Consider the following 14,794-nt stretch of genomic DNA (forward strand, 5'->3'; position numbering starts at 1 on the left):
TTCCCTCACTTAATCTATAGCTTGTTTCTCAAGCATAGAGCCAAGTTGCTTATACATATTGTCCATAAAATGCAGATAAACAGCGGTTCCCCCTTTCTCTCTTCTGTCTTAAGTAGCACAAGCATAGGTAACAGCCCTCTGAAGGGCAGCATAGTGGTCTCCTCCTGTGTCTACACCACCAACTTTGTTGTGGGCTTTAACAAAAGTCGCCTTATTTTTTCTCATTTGAGGTTAGAAGAACCATTATAAATATGTAGGCTGGCTGCCTGTGTATCTCATGCTGCAACAAAATCCCACCCAACGTATTTCTGCCTCAGTCCCATAACTTCCCATCATTTGATGAGTTACATCTACTTCTCAGTCTTAAGTCATCACAGACTTTGCTCTTTCCTAAAGCAGACTGTTCTGGCCATTGACCATACTGCAAAATGTACATTTTATTTCTAGTGGGAGTTAATTTAGCTTCAGATTCTAACCACTTTTATTTCCTTTTATCCTTGATTAAAGAACTTTCTGCCACCAGAAACTGCATCTCCACTAGGATTCGTGGAGATGAGAAGTAACTTCTTTTTTGTCCTGAATAAAACAGACTGATTGTGATCAAACATCATTCTTCACATTATTACTATGAGATGTGTCTTCAAGACTTCAAATACTTTTTGTGAACCTCTTCAAGCTTCATTTTTGGCATAGCATTCACATTTGTCAGCTGCAAACTGACAACAAACTCACCATCAAAAATCATGGTGTGATTTATAACTATAGTATCATGTAATTTATGCTACTGCCCTTTAATCCTTCATTTACTACATTCTAAGACACTATTTCCACCATTTCTCCTGAGCCAGTCCAATCTAAGGCATCTGTAGTAATACTGAGCACTCTATTGCATATATGTGCTTATGTAACACTGGTTTTTGATTTTTTATTTTTTTTTTTTGTCTTCAGGTACATGGACAAGAACAGTACTGGTGGATTTCAATACAACTTTGTTAGTTTCCTCTGTAACCTGAAAACTAGATCACACTGTTCTCATAATTTAGGAAGAAAATTAAAAGCAGTCATGGCATGTGGGACCAGGTTCACAAAACAGCCACCACTACATGTGGCTTTGAGCTATTTCAGTAAACCTTCCCCTTCTGTTGTGCCGTGTCTGCAGCTCTGTGTAATTTAGTTCAGAGAGTAAGACTGGCACAATACAACTGGGTTATTCAGTTGCTTAAACATAATTGTTTACTACCATTTCAGATAACCTATGCTAACCTGGGGTTCAGTTTCCAACAACTCCTATGTTGTATTAACCCGCCCATTATGCACCTTCCTGTAAATAGGTAAATCCCATTTTTCTTGGCCAGTTGCAATAATCTTTCCCATCTAAGTAGTCAATCATCTGTTGTACAAAAATTGAGTGGATCTATTATTGTACAGCATACATTTTAGAACTTGAGGAAATAAATCCTGAAACCAGAATGATGCACTCTTCTAATATTATTTGAAATAGACGAAGGAGAAAGAAAAAATGTATAAGAAAGATCAGTTTGGCTGAATTGGTTTTCTCTTTTGGAAAAAAAAATAGTGAAGATTGTAAGTAAGGCAGATCTTTTTCAGAAATTATTACAAAACTAAGTTACTCTAATTTATGAGGAAAATGGGGTTCTGCGCAAAAACTGGCTAGATTTGAGAGAATAAGGCAATAAATCAAATCCCCATAAATAGAACTCAGAGCCATGTACTATACAGAGTGACCTAGAGCAGTGCAGAAAGAAAAAAAAGCACATAATTCAGAAATCAGACAATTTCAAGAGGGCAAACTGCCTGATTTACTATGAGGTAAAACTGCAACGGTAGCAATAAAGAGGAGGAAAATAGAAAACTAGAGTTTCTCATCTCAAAGTGAAAATCATAATACAGTACAGTAACTGTGCTGTTGTCAGGGGTTTGGAGGATAACTAGGAAGACAAGGGCAATGCCCTCTCTTCCCCTGATAGCAGCTTCTGGTGTGAACTCACTGGTAGAAGCAAAACAGTAGTGTGATGCCCAGTTCAGCAAATGACTCTCCACTGAAGATGGAGACATAATCCTGATATAAGCAGCATTGTAGAGCTTTTATTTTATCTATCTCAAGGTGCTATCATTTTTGCAAAGACATGGACAGAAAAAGAGTTGCTGGTTTAGAAAACAGTTGAATGCCACTCACACAATGTTTTATCACACAGCTTATTCCCATTTCTTCACAGTAATACACATGGTAAGTGGAAGGCACAACATATAAAACCCAACAGTTTTCTTTCTGGTTTCATCCATTTCCCTGCTCACACATTCCCCTCTTCACACAGTCCACTAAGCTAATATTGCTTCCCAGTCTAAAGTGCAATTATTTAAAACATCTTGTGATGATTGATCTGTAGCTCTTGACATTTTCAAGTCACTTTGGATGAATGTTTGACATGGCTTTGAAACTGCAGTGAGACAGCAATGTGAAGTGAAGTGATCACCTCAACCTGACTCACCCCCACCCAGCAGAACAGCAGGAGAGAACGGAATGAGCAAGCTCATGGTTAGAGGTAAAAAGGGGAAGATCAAGTTCAACTACTGCCAACTAAAATAGATTCAGGAAATGAGTAACAAAAAGACAAACTTCAAAACAATACCTTTTCTGCCCTTTCCAAAGGTCTCAACCTCACTCCTTCATTCCAGACGTCTCTACCTTCTGCCATGGCAGCTGCAGGCAATGGCGGCTCTGGTCAGTGCCCCGCGGCTCCTCTCTGCCCCTCCTTCCTCACATCTTTCCCCTGCTCCACCATGGCCTCCCCAAAGGCTCCCGAGGAGCCTCTGCTCACACACCTGAAGCACCTCCTGCTCCTCCTCCTGCTCACAGGAATGGCTCTCACACTTTTTCCCTCACTCCTGGGCAGGGTTCTGCTCTCTCTCAGAGGCTCCAGTGGTCTGGCTGAGGCAGGGGGGAACCTGCGGGAACTGGCGGGAACCAGCGGGAACCGGTTCTGTGAGGCGGGGCAGCCCCGCTCACCCTTCACAGAGGCTCCCAATATCCCCTTCCTATTTATACCCAAAAGTAAGGCAACTCGTGCAACCTTTTGCAGTCAGACAAGGCAGGGTTTTGATTCTCTTTTTATGAGCAAGACCTGGACACAAAACGAGGCAGTGCCAGGAAATGGCGCCCAGGTGTTCCTGAAGGTGCGATGTGTTCCTCAAGTCCCAAGATGGCTGCCAAGCTGGAGCAGGCGAGCCCCAGAGGTCCCTCCCACCCACCACTGTTCTGCAATTCCCTATTTCCAGAACCACATTTTACGTGATTTCCACACTGTTTATATGCAGCCAGGTAAAGTCACGCTTCCCAGATCTCAAGGGATGGGCGTCAAACCAGAACATGATGCTGCAGAAGGGACAACTGGAGAGACATTCAGTGGCAGTTCACATCAATCAAGTCGATTCTGCCACCTCATTTTTCCCCTCTCTGTTAATGTCTTCTGACTGTCTTGCAGAGCAGAATTCACAACCTAGGAAGAAACTATTTGCGTATTAGAAGTGCCAATGGACCTCAATATAGGTCAGTATCTCTTACTGGAAGTTTTGACAGTTTATGGTGGTTTTATTCAGTTTTTCCAAATTGGATGTTTCTACTACCAACACTCCACTTGAAGCAGGTCCAATTCAATCAGGTTGCTCAAGACCTCTCTTTCAGTGTGCAAAAATACTCTTTCAGGGTAGAATTTTTTGATACTTAGAACTAGACTTAGCATTTTAGGAGTTATATCCAAAAGATTAGAAAGGTTCTTATTCCCATCTATGGACTAGGGAGGCTTGAAAGCTTGAAAGTATTAGTAACAGGGCAATGAAAAAGAAAAAATATATGCTAATAATTATCTTCCAAGGAAATTACACCATCCAAGCAGCAAAGAAGAAAGCAGAAAAGGTCACACATATATTGTACATATGATGTCATAAACCACTTAAAATCTACTACAAACATAAATACTATGGTTTTGCTTGAACATCTGGGGGTATTTAAGCAGCGATAAAAAACATTGTGATGTTCAATAACTTCCAAGCAATTTGTCATAAAAATTACTTTGGTTTAGACTAAAGTTGATAGAATATATATTCATCTTACCAAACACATTTTGAAGAAAAGACCAGTGTCTGAATTTTGAGCTAACAGAGGGAGAGCAATTTGGGCAATATACAGTAAGCTAGTGAAGTGGAAAGCAGGTTTTTTAAATCAAAATGGTAAAAGTAAGTGAAATAACAAATCCTGCAGCTGCATGCAACATATTTTTCATATAATGTCTTCTAAAATTGGTTTGACCATTTCAAATGAAATGTTCAAAAACACAGCACACAAAAAAGATAGAGGCAGACATCTAGGATAGGAAATCTTGGTGTAAAATGCTTATATTTAAACACTGAAAGTACCATGTAACCCTAAAAATAAGGGTTATCATCCTACTCCAATTTATTTGTAGATGACCAATGAATAGCAAAGCTTCAAAGGAATTGGAAAACTGTTACTACAACTCTCTCGCAACCAAGAGATACAGAATTGCTCAGCTGTCCAGTCCCAGACTTGCTTGCTTATATTCTTGTCTTCATGTTCAGCACCAAAGAATTGAAAAGCAGTATACACTGATAAAACAAAACAGAAGTCAGAGAACAAAAGAAGAGCCACAGGAACATGGAAGAACACGCTGATCCAATGGAATTCAGCTCTCACCACTGGGAAGTGTTTTGCCCAAGTAGAAAAATCAAGCAAACAACACACAAAAAAAGTCCCAGCAATCCCATTAGGAAATTCATCCATGCAACAATATCCATAAGGGAGAGAAGAAACAAGCACTTCTTCCTTCTCAGACCTGAGCAAGCAACACAGTATGATGCAGGAAGCAAAACCAATTTTATAGGCACAAATCTGTAAGAATGATTGTCTTAACCTAATGCTTAGTGGGTTTCACGTTTTTTATTTCAAGCACAGTACAATCGACACAAGACATTTACCATGAGTTCAGAAGAGAACTTAATCTCTCCATGTCTATTTAATTTCATTCAATATTATCTTGATGCTGAAAATGCCAACCTAGCTGTGCACAGCAATTGCACAGTTAACAAAGTGATAGTTTTATTACAGGACACCTCTCAAGCTTGCCATCTCGGAAAAAAAGGAGCTTTAATACTTGGGGGAAAATGGCACTAGCTGATTATGTAGTAATCACTGCCATTCACTATGAAAAATAGAAGGAAGCAAAAATCTATATTATCAGCAGTGTACAGAGGGGACATAAGTACAGCTGTGACTTCACTTGAATGGGTATTAATGCCTGTTTCTGGCAGAAGATGGAGCCTGGGATATCTGGCAGCAAGTCTGTATGATGACCACAACTTTTTTTTTGCTTTATAACACAACTGAAATTCAGACAGGTTATCATGCGAAGCCCCAAGCTAGGCATTTGCAAACAAGAAAACAAAGTCTGGGCTGACAGTGCCAGTTTTGGTGCTCTGAGTTCCCATCTCAGAGCAAAGACTTCTTAGCCTGCTCCCAAGTATGTGTCAGCTACTTAGAGCATGCCAACAGAGAGCAAGATAATCCTCTACAGCGAGACTGCAGGAAGAGAATTTTAGCTCAGTCTAACTGATGATTCCCACCACAGTTACTGCCAGCATGAGAGGGACTAATGAATACCACTCAGCTTTTATGTCCTGTCCCCAGTGAGTGTCAGCTTTAGGTGTCTGTGTCATGTACTCTCCATGTGAACACTGTTTTTTCCTTTCAATACTTTCTATTTCAGTCGCCTTTCCTTTCTCATCCGTTCCCATTGTGGACTATGATGACTGTATTTTATGAGACAGTATGAAAAGGTTAGTGAGTTTTAGCAGCTTTTATTATAAGCAGAGCAATTTCTTCTTCTGGGGTGTGTTGTTTCTCCTATGAACCTTTGGCTGAGTCACCTTTTTTTCCAGCAGTGACGTATTTGTTCACTTTCCTTCAGAAGTGGGGACACTGATGAACTAAAGGAAGCAGAAATAAACACCTACATCTAGTGTCACTCATGGCATTGTCACCCAGCCTGCTTCTGCATGCTGTGCCAGACTCTGCAACAGGAGTAACTCACCAGCCAAGGAGTCAAGACCTCAGAGAATGTCATTGCAAAGGGTCTGGCCCTGAGAGCTGGATGCAAAAGCTCGTCCTGGTGCCATCATCTCTGGCTGAAGAGTAGTAGCAGCACTCAATATAGCAGTCAAAGAAAATTAAGAGACAATCAACTGCCTGCAAACCTTGTTTTCTGATGCATCACTATCAGATAGCTTGCAGTTTTGTGAAAGTCTGTTTGCCACAAGACCAAGAAGAAATCTGTTGTCAGTTGCTTTTGTATTTTGGCTTGGCACTGAATTAGAAGTCAAGGAAGCAGGAGCTGAAAAGAGCTACTACATGAGACACTTGTCAAGCTAAGTTAATTTCTGGCCTACCCACTTTGACAGCACCTCTTTAATCACATACCAGAACAAGGAGATGGTTGGTGCCACAGAATTAACTTCTAATTTCTTCTGAAATATTTAACATAGCATTGTGTAATGCTGGCTGATAAAATATGACCATGACCAAACCTTTTGGAATATTGTGTTGGTATGCTGAGAAGCCCTAGACAAAGTATTGAAATGTTTGTGGTGGACTGCAGGACTCTGAGGCAGCGTTATTCCTGCTCTGAGGTAGAAAACATGTAATACAGAAACCAGCACAGCAGCCAGTGCAACTACACCTTAGTCACATGCTGTGTTAGTGCCTTGAAAAACAAAGTCACTGCTAGCAGAACAGGAGCTTTCAAAGTACAGTCTTTGGTTTCAGGCAGAACATGTGTTGGAGTCACTGGGAGGATCTATGCATAAAGCCTGTAAATTCTAAATGATGCTATAAATTCATGCCTGTAGGAATCCTGATCTCTCTTGTCTGTGCAGCCCACCCACAGGAGGGGTTGGTCTGCCTGAGGACAGCTTGGTCACAGCACAGAGCACAAGGGATCATTAGAGCTCAGTGACCAGCAGGCTAACACAGATCACCTTATGCTCAGGGATCTTGCTGGAAAGTGGAGGAAACAATAACCAAAAAAATTCTTACTTTCAACAGGGCAGACATAGCAAGAGAGCATTGGAAATGGTCCTATAGGGAGGAGAAGAGGCAAGAATAGCATGGGTTAGGCTGTCAGGGCAGAACCTGTAATGCATTAGAAGGGGGTTGGGAGCAGCACAGGGACCTGCAGTAGCCAGGTGTCCAACTGCAAAAACACAGCAGGGCAGTCATGGGCTGGGACAGAAGTGCAGCAACAGGGAGAAAGTGCCCAAAAGAGAAAGCAGCTAACCCCCAGCTAACCCAGCAGGAGCAGGGACAGGGAGTGGAGGAAGTGTTGGGGGTTTTTACTGCTCTGGTCCTTTCTGCCTCAACAGGTAGTCAGGACAGTAGCAAAGATGCCGCCTGTCTGTAGAGCAGCTGATAAACTTTCTTACTGCAGGTGACATTATGTAGGAAATGCATGAAATAGAGAAGTTTTTTTATCATTTCTATGTTGTCTATTCTCATTTTCACCAACTTAAAACATATATTAATTGGTCAGACCGTAACACATTCACCTATAACGTAATTGTATCCTCACTAAAAAAAAGTGCTAAGAAGCAACAGAAGAGTATATGAAGTGTTCAGGTTTGTCAGAGCTGAAAGATTAGTTTGGGGGATATATGTCAACCCAGACATTTTGACTTACTTGTTAAGCTTATGTTAGGAATTCTGATAACTTTTCATAGGTTTTACTGCAGATGTTTCACTAGCTGTTGAAGTTCTGTCTGACAGCAAGGTATTTGGGACAGATACTGTAAAAACAACACATGGAGCACACCCACAGAGATGCAGTCTCCCACACTCATTCCAGAACAGCATTTCCATTTCCCAGCTGAGCTTTTCCCATCTTTTGGGGCAGAGATGCTTTTCACAGGTGCAGGTAACACAAGGACCAAACAAAGACAACTGTGGTTGTGGTACTTTGAGGATTGAACTGATAACCAGGTACAGGGTGAGGATTTAATAAAGGAAGTCTGTGACCACAAAGAACAATCTGAACAGAAGAGAAAAAGGGGAAGGAAAATAGAAATCAGAATATCCTCTTAAGCAGAGGAGGGAAGATCGCTGTGCAGCCTCAAGGCTTAAACACCACTCTGAGAAATCAGTCTCTTTGCTTAAGTCTTCTAACAACATGATTCGAAGGACTAGAATAACATCTGACCATCAAAAGCTTTTTCAGCCAGCAGTGAAAAGCCCATTCTGTGCATTCTTGCACCATGAAAGAAAAAAGGGGGGAAAAGAGGGAGGGAAGGAAAAAAAATCTGAGAGTTCTTTGTTGTTAGATTTGAAATACAGTTGGCCTATGACAATAGATTCCTCCACTACTTATCTGACAGAAAGCCTACCTTGATAATTGACCCTAACTCTTTATAAAAACCTTTTGAACCTGCTTTATACTTGTGGATTCATTTGCACAGCTGTAAACAACTACACAGACCACGGGGGCAGATCTCTATCTGAGCAGGGAGATCCTGTGTGGGAACCACGTGTCAGCACTGGGCAAGTGCAGATGATCTTACACAAAGAGACAATTTAAGTTATTCTTTTCTGAGGGATGCTGAATAAAACTGCACATTAATCTAAAGGCTTTAATAAAACCATAGACTGTGTTTTCTTCATGGCTTTCATGTATTGTAAGAAAGTTAATAATGACCCTGCGGGCAAAACCAGCAAAATAGTTTGTGGCTTAGAGAAATATCTGGAGAGCAAGTAATGCCATTTTTACAGTGCGATTTGAGATGTCTGTAGAGAGTGATTTGGTTCTTTCAGTGATTCAGGCTGCTGTCCCTCAGAGTGGCACAGCACTGCATTAGCACGATGCACTTGAAAGCATTTAATTCAGGGGAAAATCCATATCCTGGCAGCCAAACCAAGCTCATATATCATACACTCCTCAATGATTTTTAATCTAGAAAAACAACATAGCAACCTTGTAATTACCCCAATTTCCCTCTCATAACACAAAAGCAAAGATTCTTAAGTCCAGTAAATATCTATATTTTGGAGGCTGCTGATGCTTGTTTCTGTGGCGCAAAGTAGGGAAAGAATAAGCATCCCCTCCTCTGGAGCATTCAAAAGGTGTCAGGAAATGCTTGTGTCAATACTGAAGCTGCAATCAGGAAAACAATTCAAGCTGAATGAACAGGTCCCTGTGTCCTCTCTGAGATCAGAAATGGAGTCAGAGAAAGCACAGACCTGCAGGCTACGATCATCTTGAAGGGCAGTGCCAAGAGGCAATGACTTTGTGGCATAGCAAGAGTGGCAATGCCATGCTTGTGGTGAGACCTTTCAAATGAAACAGATTGTACTAAGTTTTCCTACATCTATTTTATCTTCCTTGCTCTAAAGGCATCCTTGACATCCTGTGCCATTGCCCACAGGTCCTAAAAGAAGTGCAATCATTTCAGAGTTTGCAGGTTGTGTATCTCTTCTTTAACATAGCCACATGATACAAGGAAATCCCCTCAGCATCCAAAAATAGGGTAAGGCAGAAGACAGCCAACTAAGGTCACTTGTGATCAAGCTGCAGGTTATGTCAGAAGAAACAGACTTTCAATTACTCCAGCCCCCTGGGAAAATTCTCATCAGACTTTAAGGCCCACAACAGCAAGGATGAAAATTATGCATCTAAGCAACCTGAAAGTCTCAAGCCTAACAAGATGCCTTCCAGCACTGCCTACATCAAGAGAAAGAGCTGCAAGATGGGACTGTCAGCTTTCCCTGGAGCCACTCTTACACCTTTGCCCCGTCCCAAAGGTCGCTACAAGCATATTCAGTAAAATGGCCTCATGGAACAGAAACAGAGATGCTAAGATCAGCATGGGACTGACATTCGAGGGTAGAAAAATGAGAGTAAAGGAGATGGGGGGAGAGATACTCGTGTGTTCCTCTGGCTTCTAGGGGATCCAAGGTATGCTAAAAGCAAAACAAAAAGGACATGTTTTCTCTGTTATTGACATTTTTGTCACAGGGACTGTGAGTAATCTTAGGGAAGAAGATACTGGTATGACAGGCAAAGAGTGACTCACAGAGAAAGGGAATATAAATCAGGGCAGCAATACCTGAAAACAGAGGCAAAACAGTGTCCTTCGGAGAGAAAATTCCCTTTGAAGGAGGATAGCTATTTTCTAGTTTTTTCCAGCCAGAACCTCTCAAAGGTCTGGGCTGGTTTGCTTTCTTTTCTGTTTCTACCACCAATTTCAAAATCGTTTATATGCCCAGCTCCAGATCACAGTGTGTACAAACTTTATTCAAATCAAGGAACATTTTTTTCAGGTTTTTTACAGATAGTTTGCACAAAAGAAATGTCTAAGGAATCTCAGGAGGTTTATTTATTTGTTGGACGTGGATTTAATTTTAATTTACTTACATTCTCTACAAGTGATCAAAATACTCATTTATACTACATATTTACTTCTTTTTCAAGGAAGTTAGAGAAATCAGGTATATGAGTCCACTTTCCCACTATGTCATAATGAGGGAATGTCAGCAGAACAAATTGTTTTAGGAGGGATAGAGCAGAGGAGAAAAAGTCAAGGCAATCTAATAAATATAAATGTCCTGCAGACAGCTCTATGGTAAAGCTGAGCTGACTGCAGAGGGATGCTCAAAACGTCATGTAACAGCATTGCATATTCCCTTGAAATCATATTTAATCTTCTAAGAAAGAAATACAGCTGTCTAATTCTCCCTTCCTTGTACCCAAAATGACCTCAGATAATAAAGGACCAACACTGAAGTTTCCAGAGTAATCATCACAGATATACAACAGCCCTTTTTCTTCATGCATATGCTGTGTCTCTCTCTGGGATAATTCCATGACATTCTGCTTTCAGTGAGAAAGTAAACAATTGCTTTTTTAGTGTTTGTTCTTTCATGTTAGCCTGAGGTGATGCAGATGTCAAGCTTAATGACTTAATCCAAAAGATGCTCTGAGTCCTCTGTGCTAATCAGCTGCCAAAGCAGCAGCATTTTTAGGATCATCATATCTTTGATAAGCACAAAAATATTTTGCAGAAACATGTAGAATATATTAAAACCAACATTAGAATCATTAAATAATTTTGGTTGGGGACTTTGGAGGTCATCTGCCCCAGCCTGATGTTTAGAGCAGGACCAACTTCAAAATCAGATTTACACTAGAAATAGTGATATGGTATCTTGAGAGAGGCATCAAAGTAGGATTAAATACTAAGAAGATTCTCCAAGATCATCATATACAATTTTTCAGGTTTTATTATGCTGAAATTCACCCCTCACGTTGTGGTTAATATTGAACTAGTTTAAGAGTCTACCTTTGATTTTCTGAAGTGGAAAATACAATAAATAAATACTACAACTTCCAAACTCTGTATTTAGGTTCAAATACTGCTTTTGTGTGATGATTTTTACTTCAAGACATGCTGGATCCAGTTCCAAGTGGCAGTGAGGGCCAACAAATGAGAAGTCAAACCTATATGGAGTGACCTCACAATTGGGAATGATTAGTAAGAGCTACTCTGCATTCTGGAACTGCTGTTATGGTTCCTGAGCTCTGTTAACAAAACCAGTTCAGAAGTTTTCAGTGTGACAGAAGAGAAGCAGGTTAGTAACAATACAAAAAATATGTACTCATCATATAATACTGAAGATTTGATTCATAAGAGTAAGCAAATCAGTCTGAAAAAAAAAAAAAAAAAAAAAAAACAAAAAAATGTTCCAAAGTATCTAATATGTTTTAAAAATTACATGTAGCATTGCAAGGTAGGGAGAGATACTGAGTGCAAAAAGGAACCTGCTAACCACTTCATCCATTCTGGACAAGGTCTTTTGGAGAAAGGTCTCATGGCACGTTCTTAGGAAAATGTACTCTCAAAGACAGTTGCAATATCTAGATCTAAATGGGCCAAACAGAGTTCAGTACTGGGTCTGCCTGGTGCTCACCCTCTTTTCCCAGAAGGTGACTTCACAGATGTATGGGAGCTGTTCATGTCTCAATAGCAAAGCCAGATTTTCCTCACAGCCACTGTCATACATTATTTTAAATTATGATGTTTTTCTTATCTCTTGAAAGCAATGTAAAACTTAGGGATCTGTGCAATCCATTTTCCAAACAACACAGTACAAAACAAAGTAGCTGAAGTGTAAATTTCATGGGATTGTACCTTTGTATTACTATTACATTTACCATGCTATCATAGCAAACAAAACTTGCCTTGTATATCCAAAAAACACCTGCATTCATATATGCTAACAAACTAGTCTATGGAGTGAAAAAAAGTCATTGGCTGCAAGAGTTCAGTGCATTTCATGGAATCATTCATTCTTAAGTCTTACAAAATGAAGTTTCAAGCAGAAAAGAAAAAAAAAATTAATTTCCCAAAAGAATAATCAGAAATTACAAAGCCTATTTAAACACCCATGCAAAGAATTCATATATTTTCACAGGACATAATTCCTGAGACATAGTCTGTTCTCCACTTTGTATTACACACATGACACTATTCAACCAGAAGTACAGATGTAGAAGACAAGTATTTGTGTTACTTACAATTTCCTTTAAAACTAAGGCACACACTGACCAGTAACTGCTGAATGAATTTGCTGATGCAAACAGCAGCACAGCTGTAAGCTACCTGGCAAAAATTTGTGATTATACAACAATCCCAAAATGATTGTGACTGGTGACTCTGAGTACCACTCTGTAAGACAAACTTCTTTTTAGTACGTCACATTCGATTCTGAAAATGGAGGTACCTAAATAATTTGTCACTTTGGAAAAATCTTTTACCATTAATTTTTAATGACCTGACTCATACTTCATTTATGGAATGACCTGATAAGTTTTAGCTGAGAATTTCTTAATGTAGCTTAATTGTAGTTCACGGGATTTATAGCTAAAGCCACATGGTTTTGTACATTTTGGGTTTGTTTTAGGGATCCTAACAGTGTCTGAACAAACACCTTCCCTGTTTCACTGGGAGGAGCAGCCAGCACCCTACATAACTGCATTTGTACTGCACTGAGTTTGTTGGTTCACCCTGTCAGATCCAAGTATCCAGTTTCTATAGTGTCAGGTATAAGCCAAGTGGAAGAAAGTAAAAACCCAATGAAAGAATGGAGCAAATAAAGCAATGCAGAGAAATACCTGCCTTCTACTATCCAAAGACAGAGAATAAAATGTCCAGCAAAATGTCCAGCTTCCAGGAAAAGCAGCTTTGCAGGATTTTGAAAGAGAAAAGAGACTTCGAGAAAGAAATTAAAGCCTTCTGCAAAACAAATAAGAATTTCCATGAAGAGATCAAAGGATTTCAGGAGACCAAAGCCAAAGCTTTAAGAAAAGAAATAAAGATCTTCCAGGACAGTAACAAAGCTTGCATGGAAGAGATCAAGAATTTTTTAGAAGAGACCAACAGCCTCCTATGGAAGACTAGGGACTTCCAAACAAAAAAAAAAGGTTTTGAGGAAAAAATTGATAACATTGAGGAAAAGATTACAGAATTCTGTAAGACAATTATGGCTGCTAAGGAGAAGATTAAAATTCTTGAAGAAAAAAATAAGGCTGGTCAGGAAGCAGCCAGAGTTTTCCTCAAACAAAATCAAGATATCCATGAAAAGAATAAAGCCATGTATGAGAAGAACAAAATCCTGCAGAGAAAGAATAAATCTCTGCTGGAAAAGAACAAGGGTTTTGAGAACAACTCTGTGGCTTGCTGGATGAAGGACAAGATCTTCTGGGAGGAAGAGCTGTCCATCTCGAGCAGCAAACTTATTCTCTGGGAAGAATCTATAGCTTTCAGGGAGAATGACCAGAAGATTAGAAAGGAAAGAGGAGTTCTAAGGGACATACTGGGAGCACTGTGGGACAAGAAATTTTCCCTCCTTAAAAATGTGTATATTCCTTCAGGAGAGGAGAAACTACCTGAAGAGAAAAATCTTTGCAGCAATTATGGTCTAGCTGGGGACACGGGAAATGAAGCATTGGAATAAATCAAGCAAATCTGAAGCCCAAGCTCATTTTTTCTTATTTGTTTCTTATTTCTCTTACATTGACTTCCAGGCTCCAGCAGTCAAAATGACCAACTGCACTGCTGTTCTCTAAGCACTCCTTGGGGCTGTGCTTCTGACTTATGCTCAGGCACACACTCCTTGGCTTCACTCAGCCTACTCCAGGTGGCTCCATTTCTTTTTGAAGTGTCCAGATCAAAACAGGTCTGTTATCTACTGTTATTTACAAGTACCTTTTCTTACATGCATTTTTGCAGATTTCCATCTTATAACTTTAAAGAATTTACCTGACAATATCTGACAATCATTTCCGAAGTAAAAAAATACATTAAAAAAAAAAATCAGCATCAGTTTCAGTTCAGTAATTGTAAGGCAAATACATTAGCTGTACTTTCCCCTGTATCACCTCAATCAGTTATTCAGAAGAGAACCCTGTCTTACCAAAGACAAACCTGTAAATTCTGCACAGCAGCAGTGTTTAGATGTAGCGAGGCTCAATGGCTGCATGAGGCTGGTGATGCATTATCTGGATTTAATTATGTTTCCTTTTGGTTTTATTGCAACAAGGAACAGCAGATGTGATGTCTGACTGCAGAGTCTCGTTTGGTATAGGGAGCTACAAGCTAGACAGGAATGAGAAGGCATTAGAAAGAAGGCCAGATGCAAACAAGGCACCAGGAACTACCC

The 14,794-nt window shown here is 40.0% G+C and overlaps 1 long non-coding RNA gene across 1 annotated transcript; it reads left to right on the top strand.

Moving 5' to 3' along the window:
- Positions 1 to 11,616: 11,616 nt before the first annotated feature.
- On the top strand, positions 11,617 to 14,111 carry LOC139804112 (uncharacterized). The gene is made up of 2 exons (XR_011729273.1): positions 11,617 to 11,704; positions 13,037 to 14,111. It is a non-coding gene; the product is annotated as an uncharacterized lncRNA (long non-coding RNA).
- The last annotated feature ends 683 nt before the right edge of the window (positions 14,112 to 14,794 follow it).

Source organism: Heliangelus exortis, chromosome 17, assembly GCF_036169615.1.
Source record: "Heliangelus exortis chromosome 17, bHelExo1.hap1, whole genome shotgun sequence".
Lineage (NCBI taxonomy): Eukaryota > Metazoa > Chordata > Aves > Apodiformes > Trochilidae > Heliangelus > Heliangelus exortis.